We start from the raw sequence: 17,985 nt of genomic DNA on the forward strand, positions 1-17,985 counted from the left end.
TTCCCCGGCTCGGACTGAAGAAGCAATGTCACTCGATCATTATCAAATTGACCGCAATCTTTTTCTGTTCGTGAGGATCCCACCAGAGCGCCTTCTACTTCTAATAGGCCATGAACTAGATCAAAATCATTCTCAACGAACCCATAAGAAGTGATCCCATTTTTTTCATCGAGTCCGGGTAGAGACCAAAGGTCTTGAGCGATCGATCCGGCAGAACAACTCAAAAGATAAAGAAGTATCGTTAATTTCTTCATACTCGTTCCAAGCTCGAAGTACCATTTGTACAAATAAGAATACATGATTTCTTCTTCATATAGATAGATATAAGATCTAAGAGGCAATTACTTAGAAGTACATTTTGTACAACAGCCCTTCATATCTGATAGAAAAGGATTCCATGATCTGAACCGATCTTACAGGGATCGCAAATCCCAAGTTTGTCTATGAAGAGCGATCTAATTGTATTAGTGTCTATAATTGATTTCTTCTGTGTAATACTAATTGATAGGGCCTCATTGGTAAGTGCTACAAGATCTCGTGCATTGGAACCCACGGTTATGGACCTGAATCCATTAGTATGGAACATTTTCTTTTCCAAGTGAAATCCCCTAGTATATGAAAGAGTGAAAAAGTGCTTTCGTTGTTGTGGAATAAGAAGCCTTCGTATCTTAATACATGTATTTAATTTATTCAGGGCTATTAGAGTGGGATCCACTTTTTGGGGAATATGAGTCGAAGCAATAACAAGAATATTCCTAGTGGAACATCTTTCACAATCCTTAGAGGGATAGTTCACTAATAGACCGAGGGATAAGTAATTCGCCTCATTCACATCCAAATCATGAATGTTTAGAATCCATATTATGCAAGGAGACATTGCTTTTGCTAGTTCGAATTGAAGGGTGATATAAAATCGGTCTATTTCTGACATCATATCCATAGTTAACGCATTCATCATAGTTAGAAGCTCCAGCTCCATATCAAGGTCACGATCAATAGCGTCACTATCATCAATAGTGTCACTAGCATCAATATCGTCACTAGCATCAATATCGTCACTATCATCAATATCGATATCATCAATAAGAAAACCTTTAAGCTTGTTATCCAGGAACTTGTTTAGAAATGCTGTAATGAAAAGAACATAGGAGTTTGTCGCTAGGTATTTGAACAAATAGGATCGTCCGATTCCTATAAAACCTATCACTAAAATACCCCTAGAGGGAGATAGGGCTAAGTGGAGCGAAAAGGGTTTTCCACGAGATGGGAAATGAAAACTATTAGCCCCACATGAAGTTTGTGAATAAGTGATTGTCTAATAATGAGCAAGAAATATCCGCCTTTCTGCTAAACAGGATATATTGAACTCATAATTCATTAGATACTTTTTATGAATGTCAACTAAGTATCGTAAGTAAATTGGTCCGGTTGTTCAATCATTTGATAACCAGAGTCATTCTTTGATAAATGATCACTATGAGTCAGACTCAATAGAATTTGATCAATCCTTTTTTCTATTATTAAGGTGGAGAACTGAACCAAGAATTCTCTTTTTTTATCATTAATCGAATCACTGTTCGCAACCCAGGATTCTATTTTCTCATCAATCCAATCACCGCTCACGTTTTTTTCTTTTTCTTATCAATGAATAGATCTCTTTACTTATATGACTTAGATGTCTCGTATTTCTCGAAAAAATGATTCGATTGATGGGATTTGGTATGATACTTATGAGATCGATGATATCAATGAGATTGATATTCAAATATTTCTTCTTAGAACGTATTGATTTGACCCCATAAGTGGGACCACCACCCCATAGCATGTTGCCGCCAAAAGCAGAACCCCATGTTTCTTCTAGAGAATCTCCTAATTGTTCCAGAGCAACTAGAAAGAGATTCTTTAACCAGAAAGAATTCAGTTCATAGGTAGGATACCTATCCAGAAGTTTTCGCAACTTAATATGTATGATGGAATCATCAAAGATTTGGCCTTTTCAAACTCTGTCTGTAACTCAGTATAGGCTTGGGAAACAAAGAGAAGATGTGTACGAATGAGATATCCATCAATAAGAAGAAGGAAAAGGATTGAATAGAGGAACTCCTGAACATTGGCGATCTCAGATGTGTCGATATCAATGGTGACTCATTATTTCGACGAATCATTTCTTCGGACAAAAGAAAATTATGTAAGCACTTACTCGAAATCTCACTTATCAGATTCCATTATGGAAGACACAATTTTTTCTGAAGAATTCTGTGACATCCCTAAATCGACCCTAGTCGGAAAGTGGTTTCGGGACCACCAAACCGAGTCATAATAATAATTAACCATCATAATTGATGCTCATTATATGTATATATGCATGTGTGAAAATTTCGTGTTTGGATGTTGTTAATAGTAAGTGAATTTTTATCAAATAGGAGTTATGTGAGAAAATTTAGAAATGTGCTAGGCAATTGTAAGGTGGCCTATTAATACATGTGGGAAAATAGTTGTCCTTGCATGTCAAATAACCCACTTCATAAGGTGAGTGGCCGGCCATGACAAGAATATGGGCAAGGGAACATGTTTCCAACATGTTTAGTTAGTGGATTATGTAGAAAAAAATAAAGAAATGAAAAAAAATGAGCATGGATGCCCCCCCCTTTGTTGCCGTGAGTAGAGGAAAAAGAAAGGAAAAAAAATTGTTCATCCATTCTCAAAATCTTGGCTGAAAATACTAAGGGAAAAAGGAAGGATTTTTGCTTCATGCTTGGTTTAGAAGAGAACTAGAAGGAGATTTGGTCATACTTGTGTCAAGATTAAGGTATGTTTGAGGTTGTGTCATGAGATTCATGCATGTTTTAGTTGCTAACTTGATGTTCATGTTAGCCCATGGTTCAAATCCTTGTTATGCCATGGAAATGGTATTTGGCCAAGGTTGATATTGTGTTAAAGCCATTGCATGCTAAATGTGAAGCTTGTTGATGATACATGTAATGATGGATTGACTACTCTTGAAATTTCTTTTAGCATTCTTGAGTAAGACATGGAGTTTTCTTTGTTTAACCATGACCAAAAATTGAAAGGGGATGGTGTGGGATGTATTCGCCATGGCATGCTCATAAGTGCGATTTATGCTTGTTGCATGATAGGTAAAAATTTGTGTTTTGATATATGTGTATATGTGTTTGTACATGATGTTACAAATGGATGTGAAAATATATGCTAGATTGGGAAAATTTGATTAAATGTTCATGAGATGAAATTAGGTGATTAAAAGATGTTAGTTGACATTGTACATATATATATATTCGCCATTAAAGTGAGTATGTAGGTAATGTTGAATCAAGTTTTTGGTGCATATTCGGTTAGGTGTATAATCGACCAAATGGGCGATTAGTAAGAATGGTTGCCGAATATACAAGCATACATATGCATGTGTAGTTGAATTATGAATGTTTAGCAAGATGGTTAAACTAGTGATTTATTGATTAAGCTCAAGGAGTTAAAGAAGGAGAATCAAGCAAGGGAAAGACGAAGGTCATCGAGTAGCCGACTTGGAACTATTTTACCCAACACGAGGTAAGTCATTAAGCACGTATTTGATATTGCTTAAATGATTGTAAAATTTATGCAATTGCGTTTAATGGGATGATATATATATATAAATGAAAATGTATGTGTATGGAGTGATGACAATTGTTGAATGTAAAAGAAATAGTGAAATGTGTAGAAAGTTTGCTTTCGCACTAAGTGTCGGGAACAATACGTGTATGGTGTGACGAGATTGGCACTAAGTGTGCGTGCTGGAAATATATGGCACTAAGTGTGCATGCTGGAAATATATGGCACTAAGTGTGCGAGCTCGAAGGGCATGGCACTGTAAAAGCGGGCTTAAATCGCATGGCACTAAGTGTGCGAAATCGAGTATTAAGCACTGTGTGTGTGCTCTATATATATATATATAAATATCTCCAATCGAACAATTATATGGAGGGTGTGTCTCCATCGAGTGAGTATGGACAGCGGATCGGGTAAGTACCTTGAGCTCGTGACGAATAGGTAATACGTTCATGCTTGGGGTTGAATTTGGTAAGCCTTAAATCTATGTGATGATTGAAAATGTATGGTTGTGCTGGAAAATGAGTTAATGTGTAAAAATGCTTGATTATCTTGTTGTGTAGAATATGAAATGTGGATGTATGAATTGGTACGAGATTGGACCGAAAGGTCCGAGGTATTATGGTATAGATTCGATATGGACGAGTACCTAGCCTCATTTGTTGTACATGTAGTAGTAACTTTATCGATGGATTGACGAATGCTTATGACTTACTGAGTTGTAAACTCACTCGGTGTTTTCTTGTCACCCATTTTAGGTCTCTTGGACTCGTATTGTTGCGTGCTCGGAACCGTCGTTGAAGTCATCACACCGGCTGAAATCTTGTGGTATTGTTTTTTGTTGTTGAAGAACATTTGGCATGTATAGGCTATTATATTTTGTCGAATTGTGGGTTGTAAACTTTAAGCCATGTGAAAATGGCCTATGTGGTCGTCGAGTGGGATGCTAGAACCTATAGCCACGAGTCTTAGAAACTCAAATTTTGTTAAGGTGGCCATAATTTGTGTCATGTATGATGGATGATTAAGGCCAAGGAAAAATTCATGAAATTGGCATAGTCTACTGCAGTAACTGTTGCGGACAGCAGCAGTGAGATGAGATTGAAAAATCACTAAAAATAGTAGAAGTAGAATTAAATAGTGAGTAAATTATGGAACTGATCCTTGATGAATCTATTTTATATGGACGAAACGAAACAACCATATGAGCAGTATACTGGGAGATATTAAAGTTCTCGTGAGACAGGGCCAGAACGATTTCTGGGTCCCCTGTCGCGACTTTGAAAATTTACCATAAATTATCCAGAAAGAATTAGGAGTCATGCCTTATATGTACAGATTCCATTTTGAGTCTAGTTTCATTAGAAACAAACGACACCAGTATTAAAGCCCTGTACAGAAAGATATTCAAGTTGTAACGCGCGGAGGTCAGAGCAGTCGATCCCTGTAACATGGGTGACTTTAACTAATAAACTGTACCAATTGACCCAACCAAAAATTCTAAAAATAAATCCATGGATGGGTATATGAGTCTAAATTCAGGGAAAATTTACGAAACCAGTTTCTGAGTTTTGTAACTCGAGATATGATTTTTAAGACGACGGTGACGCAGTTTTCCAGCCTGTCCAGAAATGCCAAATTGGTCGGTACTTTAAGAGGATTTGTCGTTAACCCCTCGTGTCCGAAATCGGCGTCGGTCACGAAGTTAGGGTGTTACAATTTTATTGGTATCAGAGCTATGGTTTAGTCGGTTCTAGGAGTACCATAGCGCGTGTGAGTCTAGCTATACATGCCAAATTGATAGTGCTTAATAATGTGATGACTTGACGGTTGAAATTTTTGTTTTGATTAGCGATGGAACCCGTGTAGAGAGACCCTTGGCGGATGACGTTGAAAGTGTAGCGGCTGCTCCTGCGCAAGGGACACCGCTGTTGAGCCTCGGTCATCCGCGAATAATCAAAATGAAGGGCGAAACAAGCCTTCTTCACTATGATGAATGAGTGGGTCGCGCAATATGCCCGAACCAACCCGGCTGTCCAACCATTCCCGAATTTAAATACTCCACCCAAGAGCACGCAATGCCTCCATTCTTCGATCCTGTGAGGTTGAGTAAACCACCGTGGACTTGATTAGGAAGCGTGGGGCGAGGAGTTCAAGGCCATAGTTACTTGATGATGCCGAAAAGGCCGAAGTTCGCTCGATAACACCATTAGAGTGTTAGATGAACTGTCATGCACACCCGTGAATGTCTTAAGTGTGCTATATCCTTGTTATGAGACTCACTTACTATTGGTGGAGGACTTTAATTTCCATAGTCCCAAATGAACGAGTTACTTGGGATTTCTTCCAATCCAATTTCAAAGAAATACATTAGTCAACAGTTCATCGATCGAAGCGTAAGGAATTCTTGGAACTCAAGCAAGGCCCGATGAACGGATCTGAATACTGAACATGAGTTCGTAAGACTTAGTCGGTATGCTCGGGAGTGTGTGGCTGATGAGGTTGCGATGTGCAAAAGATTTGAAGAAGGATTGAATGAAGAGTTAAAGTTACTAGTGGGAATTTTGGAGATAAAGGAGTTCGTGACACTAGTCGAACGAGCCTGCAAGGCGGAAGAACTTGGGAGGGAGAAGAAGAAGGCTGAATTTGAAGCAAGAGATTACCGTAAAAGATCAACGAGTAAAGCTCCATTCTCGGCTGTAAAGAGGTTCGTGGAGGACACCAAGAAGTCGAGGACGATCAGGAATTTCCATTAGAGCCCGACCATTTACGGACTCCGAGCTACTTGATAGCTAGTGTGGGCAATAATCGTCAAGAGAGACCTGAATGCCCCCAATGTGGAAGACGACACCTAGGTGAATGTTGGGGTAAGTCTGTTAATAGGGCCTGTTATGGATGCGGTTCGAAGGACCACTTCATTAGAGATTGCACGAGCTAGATGAGAGGAATAAGACGCAAGGTGCAAGACCTAGTGGAACGACGGTGGAGGTAGGCCCCGAGAATCTCTGGAGGTAGGGGTGGTAATCGAGAGGAGCCCCTAATACGGCCGTCCGATCCGAGACCCGTGCTCTGCTAGAGCATATGCCATCCAGCACGAGAGGAGGCATCCTCCCCGACGTTATCACCGGTACTTTTACTCTCTTTGATACTATTGTGATTGCATTGATTGACCCCGCTCTACTCACTCATATGTATGTGAAACCTTAGCATCCAAAGAAGACTCTACTGTTGAGTCTCTGAGTTCATAATTCAGTGTCAAACCCTTTGGGTCAATACGTGCTTGTTGATAAAGTGTGCAAGAGATGCCCCTAATAATTCGAGAATCTGCTTTTCCTACCGATCGATGCTTCTACCATTTCATGAATTCAATGTTATTCTTGGTATGGATTGGTGATCAGTACATGATGCAAAGGTGGACTGCAAAGGAAAACCATTAATTTGAGGAGTGCAAATAATGAGGTAGTCCGAGTCGAGTCTCTTGATTTAAAAGGAGTGCCGCAATAATATCTTCTATGACCGTCGAAGATATGTGAAAAGGGTGTGAAACATACCTTGCGTATGTGTTTGGGAGTAAAGAGACGGAAAGGAAACTCGAATCGGTACCAGTGGTTTGTGAGTATTCAGATGTTTTTCCGAGGAGTTACCGGATTGCCACGGTTCGAGAAGTGGAATTCGCATCGGTTGTTGTACGGGTACTACGCCGATTTCAATAGCCCCGTATCGTATGGCATTAACGGAATTAAAGGAATTGAAGGTTCAATTGCAAGAATTGACGGATAGAGGTTTCGCCGACCGAAGTTTTCTCCATGGGCGCACTTTGTATTGTTTGTGAAGAAGAAGGACGGAACCATGAGGTTGTGCATCGACTATCGTCAACTCAATAAAGTGACGATAAAGAATAAATATCCATTGCCACGAATTGACGATTTGTTTGATCAATTAAAGGGAGCCTCGGTGTTTTCAAAGATAGATTTGAGGTCGGGTACTATCGGTTGAGGGTCCGAGAATCGGACATACCCAAAACCGCTTTTAGAACGAGGTACGGTCACTACGAATTCTTGGTGATGCCGTTTGGGCTCACTAATGCCCTCACGGTGTTTATGGATTTAATGAATAGAATTTTCAGGCCATACTTGGATCGGTTCGTAGTTGTATTTATCGATGACATTTTGGTCTATTCGAAGATGAAACCGAACATGCTTTGAACACCGAGGCTAGTGTTGCAAATCTTACGAGATAAGCGCTTATACGCAAAGTTCAAGAAATGTGAATTTTGGTTGAAAGAGGTTAGCTTTTTGGGGCACGTGGTGTCCGATCGGTGTCGGTGGACTGAACAAAATTTCTACCATAGTCGATTGGAAACCTCAAGGAATGTTACCGGGTTAGGAGCTTTTGGGGCTTGCGGTTACTACCGACGGTTTGTGAAAGGATTCTCGATGATAGCCACACCCATGACAAAACCGCTTCGAAAGATGTCAAATTTGAATGGACGGAAAAGTGTCGAAAAAGTTTCGACCAATTGAAAACCCATTTGACGAAAGCTCCAGCTTCTAGTACAACTGAATCGGCAAAGAGTTTGTCATCTATAGTGATGCCTCCCTACTTGGGTTAGGTTGCGTATTGATGCAAGAAGGTCGAGTTGTGGCCTGTGCGTCGAGACAATTAAAGCCACATGAGAAAAATTATCCAACCCATGACCTCGAATTGGTCGCCATCGTATTCGCCTTAAAGATATGGCGACATTACTTATTTGGTGAGAAGTGCCAAGTGTATTCGGATCACAAAAGTCTCAAATATTTGATGACTCAAAGAGACTTAAATCTGCGACAAAGACGATGGCTCGAGTTGTTAAAAGATTATGAACTCGTTATTGATTATCACCCGAAAGGCCAATGTGGTTGCGGATGCCTTAAGTCGAAATCACTTTGTTTTACTGACGATGAATGTACACTTGTCTATTCTACCCGACAATGTGTTAGTAGCGAATTAAAGGCCAAACCATTGTTGGCTCATCAAATTCGGGAAGCTCGAGAAAGTCGATGAGGAGTTGCTTGCAAACGGGCTGAGTGTGTTCTCAACAAGGAATCGAATTTCAAATTGATGATGACGATTGTTTGAGGTTCGAAGTCGTCTGTGTTCCAAAGAATTGAACTTATTTCGATAATTCTAAATGAAGCCCATTGTAGTCGAATGTCAATCCACCGGGTAGTACTAAAATGTACAATGACCAAACGCCAATTTTGGTGGCCCGTATGAAACGAGACATTTCGAATTTGTTTCAAGGTGTCGATATGTCAACAAGTGAAAGCGGAACATCAAGTGCCATCGGGATTACTTCACCGATCATGATACCCGAATGGAAATGGGATCGAGTCACAATGGACTTTGTATCCGGACCGCCATTGTCGGTGAGTAAGAAGGATGCGATTTGGGTCGTTGTCGATAGACTAACTAAGTCACTCACTTTATCCCGACGCATCTGATTTTTCAATGGACAAATTAAGCGGAATTGTACGTTTCTCGATTGTGAGATTACACGGGTGCCTATTTCTATCGTGTCGGATAGAGACCCAAGATTTACGTCGCGATTTTGGAAGAAATTGCAAGATGCTTTGGGTACCAAGCTGCATTTTAGCACCGCTTTTCATCCCCAAACCGATGGTCAATCCGAACGGATAATTCAAATACTCGAGGATATGTTGAGATGTTGCATCCTTGAGTTTAGTGGTTCATGGAACGGTATTTACCTTTGATTGAATTCGCCTACAACAATAGCTTTCAATCAAGTATTAAGATGGCGCCTTACGAGGCTTTATACGATCGTAAATGCCGTACCCCATTATTCTGGTGAACTTAGTGAAGGTAAATTCTTCGAGGTTGATTTGGTTAAGGATGCCGAGCAAAAGTTCGAGTAATTCGTGAAAGTTTGAAAGTCGCCGGATCGCCAAAAGTCGTATGCGGATTTGAAAAGAAAAGATATTGAATATCGGGTTGGAGACAAGGTCTTTCTCAAAGTTTCACCTTGGAAGAAGGTGCTTAGATTTGGTCGTAAGGGCAAATTGAGTCCGAGGTTTATCGGGCCATATGAAGTATCCGAACGAGTTGGGCGATCGCATATCGATTAATTTTGCCCCGAGCTCGAAAGGATTCACAACGTTTTTCATGTCTCGATGCTTGACGATATAGGTCGATCCATCGCACGTAATTGCTCCATCCGAGATTGAGATTCAGCCTAATTTGAGCTATGAAGAGGAATCGGTTCGCATTATGAGGCGTGAAGTAAAAGAGTTGCGCAATAGGAAAATCCCGTTAGTGAAGGTGTTGTGGCATAAACACGGAATAGAAGAAGCCACTTGGGAACTTGAGGACTCTATGAAAGAGCGATACCGAGCCTATTTACGGTAAGATTTTCGGGGACGAAAATTTCTAAGTGGGGGAGAGTTGTGACATCCCTAAATCGACCCTAGTCGGAAAGTGGTTTCGGGACCACCAAACCGAGTCATAATAATAATTAACCATCATAATTGATGCTCATTATATGTATATATGCATGTGTGAAAATTTCGTGTTTGGATGTTGTTAATAGTAAGTGAATTTTTATCAAATAGGACTTATGTGAGAAAATTTAGAAATGTGCTAGGCAATTGTAAGGTGGCCTATTAATACATGTGGGAAAATAGTTGTCCTTGCATGTCAAATAACCCACTTCCTAAGGTGAGTGGCCGGCCATGACAAGAATATGGGCAAGGGAACATGTTTCCAACATGTTTAGTTAGTGGATTATGTAGAAAAAATAAAGAAATGAAAAAAATGAGCATGGATGCCCCCCTTTGTTGCCGTGAGTAGAGGAAAAGAAAGGAAAAAATTGTTCATCCATTCTCAAAATCTTGGCTGAAAATACTAAGGGAAAAGGAAGGATTTTTGCTTCATGCTTGGTTTAGAAGAGAACTAGAAGGAGATTTGGTCATACTTGTGTCAAGATTAAGGTATGTTTGAGGTTGTGTCATGAGATTCATGCATGTTTTAGTTGCTAACTTGATGTTCATGTTAGCCCATGGTTCAAATCCTTGTTATGCCATGGAAATGGTATTTGGCCAAGGTTGATATTGTGTTAAAGCCATTGCATGCTAAATGTGAAGCTTGTTGATGATACATGTAATGATGGATTGACTACTCTTGAAATTTCTTTTAGCATTCTTGAGTAAGACATGGAGTTTTCTTTGTTTAACCATGACCAAAAATTGAAAGGGGATGGTGTGGGATGTATTCGCCATGGCATGCTCATAAGTGCGATTTATGCTTGTTGCATGATAGGTAAAATTTGTGTTTTGATATATGTGTATATGTGTTTGTACATGATGTTACAAATGGATGTGAAAATATATGCTAGATTGGGAAAATTTGATTAAATGTTCATGAGATGAAATTAGGTGATTAAAAGATGTTAGTTGACATTGTACATATATATATATTCGGCCATTAAAGTGAGTATGTAGGTAATGTTGAATCAAGTTTTGGTGCATATTCGGTTAGGTGTATAATCGACCAAATGGGCGATTAGTAAGAATGGTTGCCGAATATACAAGCATACATATGCATGTGTAGTTGAATTATGAATGTTTAGCAAGATGGTTAAACTAGTGATTTATTGATTAAGCTCAAGGAGTTAAAGAAGGAGAATCAAGCAAGGGAAAGACGAAGGTCATCGAGTAGCCGACTTGGAACTATTTTACCCAACACGAGGTAAGTCATTAAGCACGTATTTGATATTGCTTAAATGATTGTAAAATTTATGCAATTGCGTTTAATGGGATGATATATATATATAAATGAAAATGTATGTGTATGGAGTGATGACAATTGTTGAATGTAAAAGAAATAGTGAAATGTGTAGAAAGTTTGCTTTCGGCACTAAGTGTCTTGGGCAATACGTGTGTACGGTGACGAGATTGGCACTAAGTGTGCGTCTTTGAAATATATGGCACTAAGTGTGCATGCTGGAAATATATGGCACTAAGTGTGCGAGCTCGAAGGGCATGGCACTGTGTGTGGGCTTAAATCGCATGGCACTAAGTGTGCGAAATCGAGTATTAAGCACTTGTGTGTGACAGCCCAAAATTGACCCTAGTCGGAAGGTGGTCTCAGGACCACAAAACCGAGGCATAAAAATAATTAAAATTTATTTTGATGCCTATAATATGTGTGTGCTCATGTATGACATTTTATGATGATTGATTTAGTGTTATAAGGGTGAATTCCACAAGAAAGGACTTAGTAATGAACTTTGAAAGTATGATAGGAAATGTGTGATGACTAATTAAAGCATGCATGCAAAATAATGGACTTGCATGTCAAATTCCCCCTTTTATAGGTGGTGGCGGCCATGACAAGGAGGATGGGCTAAACATGTCATGAAACATGTTTTGTTGGTGCATTAGGGTGAAATAATAAACAAAGGTGTATGGGTGATAAAAAATGAAAAAAAAATGTGTGTGAGTGTGGTAATCCCCCATTGCCGTGAGTTGTAGAGAAGGAAAGAAAAAATTTTGTTCATCCTTTCTTTGAGCCAAAACTAAGGAAGAAGGAGGATTTTTGCTTCATGCTTGGTTTGGAAGAGATCTAGAAGGAGATTTGGCTAAGTTTGCATCAAGATTAAGGTATGTATGAGGTTGTGTTAGGAGTTTCATGCATGTTTTGGTTGCTAACTTGATGTGCATGTTAGCCATGGCTCAAATCTTTGTTAAGCCATGGAAATGGTATTTGGCCAAAGTTGTTATGGTGATAAAGCCATTGCATGCTAAGTGTGAAGCTTGATGATGATGCATGCAATGATGGATTGTCTACTCTTGAGTAAGATTTTGAGCTTTCTTTTGTTTTATCATGATTGAAGTTGAAAAGGAGCATGATTGTCATATTCGCCATGATGCATTCATGAGCATGGTTCATGCTTCTTGCATGTTAGTTAAAATTTGTGTTTTGGATGGCTATGGACACCTTGAAATTCGCCATGCTCATATATGTATATATATGTTTGCACATGATGTTTTGGTTATGAAGGAAGTGATGAATAAGTTTGTTTAAAGAAGAAGATGTTGAAGAATAATTGTGAAATTGTAAGCACATTCGCCTAGCACACATATGAGTGCTTGATGCTATATTGTAAGTTTTGAGCTACAACATGCAAAGCATTAACTAGTAAAATGCATGCTGTTTTTGTGTGGTATTAAGTGCATAATTGGCCTCAACATGGACAAGTATATTCGGCCTTGGGTAGCCTATTGAAGGCCTTAGCTTTTCCTTGATGCTCGAATAAATTGTATTGAATTGCTTGATGTAGTATAAAATGTGCATGACCATTGTGTATTCAAGCTAAAGGGTGGCCATATGACCATTTAAATTCCTTGTCATATTCGCCATAAGCTAGCACAATGAGGTTTTGATAAATTGAATTTGTTTGAATTAGCTCAAGAGCTAAGAGGGCCACAATTGGACAAGGGAAGGAAAAAGTGATCGAATAGCCGTAAAAGCCGTTCGACAACATCCGAGGTAAGTCCTCAAGAAGTGACCTTACTTGAATTATGTGGAATGAAATATGGATGTATTGATTATTGATTTATGTGTGTATGAGTATTGAATGATACCCGGGCTAAGTCCCGGCGATTATGTTAGTGATTATAATTGTGTTTGAGCCTTAGTAACGAAAATAAATATGTATGTCCAATGATTATTGATGTATGTGTGCATGAGAAATTGATTGATATCCGGGCTAAGCCCGAAGACAATTATGCTGGAAATTATAACCGGTTAAGACCAAGGCAATTGTGCTAGTGGCTACATCCGGCTAAGACCAAGGCATTCGTGCGAGTCATTCTATCCGGCTAAGACCGAAGGCATTTGTGCAAATCGTGATATCCGGGTTAAGTCCGTGAGGCCTTGGTGCGGGTTACCATAACCGGCTATGTCCCAAGGCGATTGATCGAGTAGCGACATCCGGTTAAACTCCGAAGGTATGTGATTTGAAAATTATAAGCTTGCTGGAAAATTTCAGCTAATGCACTTGTGAAATTTCCCAATGACAAGGTAAGTGCGGTGTGTGCTTTGCGCTAAGAGTAAGAGCGTGTGAATATCCGCTCCTATGATGGAACGAGTTATCGGCCTTAATGAAGCCGTTATTTGTGTATGAACATAAGAGTTGGGATGGTGAAGTAAGTATGATTATGTGAATGTGCATTAATGAAATGATGCATTTAACTATGTGAATGTATTGCTGTAATTAGAGTTGATTATATTCCTTGAGACTTACTAAGCATAAAATGCTTACTCCGCGCTTTGGCTCTCGCTTTTCTAGATTTCGCTCGATAGCAATCGGATTCGGGATCGTTGAAGTCAAGTCATCCACACTATCAAGCCCCCATTTTGGTATAAATTCTTGGTTGAACTTGAAATGGCATGTATAGGACTACCCTTGTTGGTTTAAATATGTTATGATGTATATGTGTACGGCCATGCGAAAATGGCTCGTAATAGTGAAGTATCAACTTAAACTATTTGCGGTTTGTATATATATATATGGTGTCATGATGTGACTATGAATTAGAAATGGGAATGTTGGTCACATGATCAGCCATTGGCATGGTTAAAATGATCATATGTGGACCTATGTAAGGCAAGACTAGTTGGTTCATGGAGACTACAAAATAGGTAAGACCTACCTTAAAACAGATGCTGCCAGCTGCAGTAACGTGAATGTGAAAAATCACCAAAATTTGTAGGAATGGTATTAAATAGTGAATCAGCTATGTAAATGAACATTGATGAGTCTATTTTCATATGGAAGAAACGAAATGGTCATAGGAGTTACATGTTAAGAGATATTAAAGCTATTGTGAGACAGGGCCAGAACGGTTTCTGGGTCCCCTGTCGCAACTTTAAAAATTTACTATAAATTATCCAGAAATAATTAGGAGACATACCTTATATGTACAGATTCCATTTTGAGTTTAGTTTCATTAGAAACAAACGGCACCAGTATTAAAGCCCTGTACAGAGAGATATTCAAGTTATACCGCGCGAAGGTCAGAGCAGTCGATCGATGTAACATGGGTGACTTTAACTAATAAACTGTACCAATTGGCCCGACCAAAATTCTAGAAATAAATCCATGGATGGATATATGAGTCTAAATTCAGGAAAATTTACAAAACCAGTTTCGAGTTTTGAAACTCGAGATATGATTTTTAAGGCAACAGTGACGCAGTTTTTCCAGCCTGACTGGAAATGTCCAATGAATGGGCAAAACAAGTGAACTTGGCTTGCTAACCCCTCGTGTCCGACAATCGGCGATGGTCTCGGGTTCGGGTGTTACAATTTTATTGGTATCGAGCCACGGTTTAGTCGATTCTAGGACTACCGTGAGGTGTTTGGGGTCTAGCTATACATGCCATTAAATGATGAATCGATAGTGTGGTGATTTCGACAATTTGACTTTGAGTTTGTTTATAGCAATGGATCCCGATCCCAACCGAGCAATAGCTGATGATGTGGAGAGTGTGGCGCCTGCTCCCGCACAAGGGACAGCGCCGACGGACTCTCAACCTATGGCCAGCAATCCGAATGATGAGGCTAGGCAAGCCTTTTATAGTGTGATGAACGAATGGTTTAATCAATACATTCGAACTAACACGGCTGTCCCACAACCTCCATTCCCGAAAATGCAACCCTGCACCTACAATACCTCCGAATCTGACCAAATAAGGTCAAGTAAGCCCCAATCGATAGGATTCGAAAATATGGGGCCACTGAATTTAAAGCTACGGATGATGATGATGCCGAACGAGCTGAATTTTGGTTGGACAACACTATCCGGTGCTCGATGAGCTATCTTGTACACCGATGAGTGCTTAAAGTGTACCATCTCCTTGCTACGTGATTCCACGTACTATTGGTGGAGTACTCGACTTCGTGGTACCTAGAGAGCAAGTGACTTGGGAATTCTTTCAAACCAAGTTCAAAAAAAAAAAAAGTAAAAAAGTATATCGACCGAGATTCATCGACCAAAAGCGAAGGGAATTTCTTGATCTTAAGCAAGGTTCTATGTCGGTTACCGACTATGAACGAAAATTTGTGAGGCTTAGCCGACACGCCGAGAATGCATTTCGTCCGAAGCTATTATGTGTAAACGCTTGAGGATGGGCTGAATGATGATATAAGGATGTTCGTTGGCATTCTCGAAATACGAGAGATCGTAGTACTTGTTGAGCGAGCTTGTAAAGTCGAAGAGCTTAGAAAGGAGAAACAAAAGATGATGTGGGAACCAAGAATTCGAAAGAGGTCCTCGGGAAAGTCTCTTCAACAGGCACCGAAGAGATTTCGAGATGATGTGAACCGGTCTAGAGGCGCTTTGGGCTTTTCTAGACGAGGACGCGATCGACCCCCTGTGACCACACGAGTCACTTCGATCGCCAGTGGTGGAAATGATCGCCGAGAGAGGGCGGAGTGTCAACATTGTGGCAAATGGCATTCGGGGAGCTGTTGGTTTCGTGATCGCTCATGCTATAAGTGTGGATCGGCCGACCACTTTAGGAAGGATTGCCCGAGGATGCTTGAACAGAATGTGAGTCAGAGTGGAAACTCGGGTGCTACCATTTGCCGAGGTAGGCCACCTAGAAATATGGGCAATGTCGGTGGCGGTCGAGAGGATCTAGAGATGCTACCATCAGATCTCGAGGCTCGTGCTCCTGCGAGGACTTATGCCATCTGCCGCACGCCTTGGATGCTGCCTCTCCGGATGTCATTACGGTGCTTTCACTCTTTTCAATACTAATGTGATTGCTTTGATTGACCCCGGTTCTACTCAATCTTATATATGTGAAACCTTAGCATCCAAAAAGACTTTGCCTATTGAGTCTCTCGAGTTTGTAATTCGGTGTCAAACCCTTGGGTCATTACGTGCTTGTCAACAAAGTGTGCAAGAAAAGTCCCCTAGTGTTCCGAGGTTCTTGTTTCCGCGGACTTGATGCTTTTGCCGTTCGATGAATTCGACGTTATTCTTGGTTTGGATGGGTTGACCATGCACGATGCGGTCGTAAATTGCAAAAGCAAGACTATCGATTTGAGGTGCGCGAATAACGAGATAATTCGGGTTAAGTCTACGGACTTAAAGGGGTTGCCACCGTAATATCGGCAATGTTGGCCCGAAAATATGTAAGAAAAGAGTGCGGCGTACCTTGCGTCGTGCTCGATGACAAGGAATCGAAAAGAAACCCGAATCTGTGCCCGTGGTTTGTGAATACCGGATGTTTTCCTGAAGAATTGCCGGGTTTACCACTGCTCGGAAATAGAATTTGGCATCGAATTGGTACCGGTACCACTCCAATTTCGATAGCTCCGTATCGTATGGCACCAACGGAATTAAAGGAGTTGGAAGCTCGGTTGCAAGAATTGGTGGATAAAGGTTCGCTCGCCCGAAGTTTTTCGCCTTTGGGTGCGCCAGTGTTGTTCGTGAAAAGAAGGATGGAACCATGCGGTACGTGCATCGATTATCGTCGACTTAATAAAGTGACAATAAAGAACAAATATCTGCTGCCACGTATCGATGACTTGTTCGATCAACTAAAGGGATCCTCGGTGTTCTCGAAAATAGATTTGAGATCGGGCTATTATCAATTGCGAATCGAGATTGGACGTACTCAAGACCGCCTTGAGCGAGATATGGTCACTATGAGTTCCTAGTGATGCCGTTTGGGCTCACTAATGCCCTCGCGGTATTTATGGATTTAATGAATCGGATCTTTAGACCATATTTGGATCGATTCGTAGTCGTGTTCATTGATGACATCTTGGTCTATTCAAGAAATGAGACCGAACATCTTGAACACCGCGGTTAGTGCTGCAAATTTTACGGGATAAGCAATTATATGCTAAGTTCAGCAAGTGTGAGTTCTGGTTAAGAGAGGTTAGCTTCTTGGGTTATGTGGTATCTGCATCGGGTATTCGAGTCGACCCGAATAAAATTTTAGCCATACTTAATTGGAAGCCTCTGAGAAATATTACTGAGGTTCGAGTTTTTGGGGCTTGCCGGTTATTACCGACGATTTGTAAAGGCTTCTCAACGATAGCCACGCCGATGACGGTTACTCCAAAAGGATGTTAAGTTCGAATGGACGAGAAATGCCAAAAAGTTTCGATCAACGAGAACTTATTTGACCAAGCCCCAATTCTAGTGCAACCCGAGTCCGCAAAGAGTTTGTCATCTATAGCGACGCCTCTACTTGGGTTAGGTTGCGTATTAATGCAAGAAGGTCGAGTTGTGGCCTGTCGCCGAGGCAATTAAAGCCACATGAGAAAAATTATCCGACTCATGATCTCGAATTGGCCGCC

General features: G+C 40.5%; 1 pseudogene; it reads right to left on the minus strand.

Moving 5' to 3' along the window:
• LOC128293215 (protein Ycf2-like) overlaps nucleotides 1-17,985 on the minus strand; it is a 39,809-nt pseudogene that overhangs the window by 946 nt on the left and 20,878 nt on the right.

Source organism: Gossypium arboreum, chromosome 5, assembly GCF_025698485.1.
Source record: "Gossypium arboreum isolate Shixiya-1 chromosome 5, ASM2569848v2, whole genome shotgun sequence".
NCBI classification, from domain to species: domain Eukaryota; kingdom Viridiplantae; phylum Streptophyta; class Magnoliopsida; order Malvales; family Malvaceae; genus Gossypium; species Gossypium arboreum.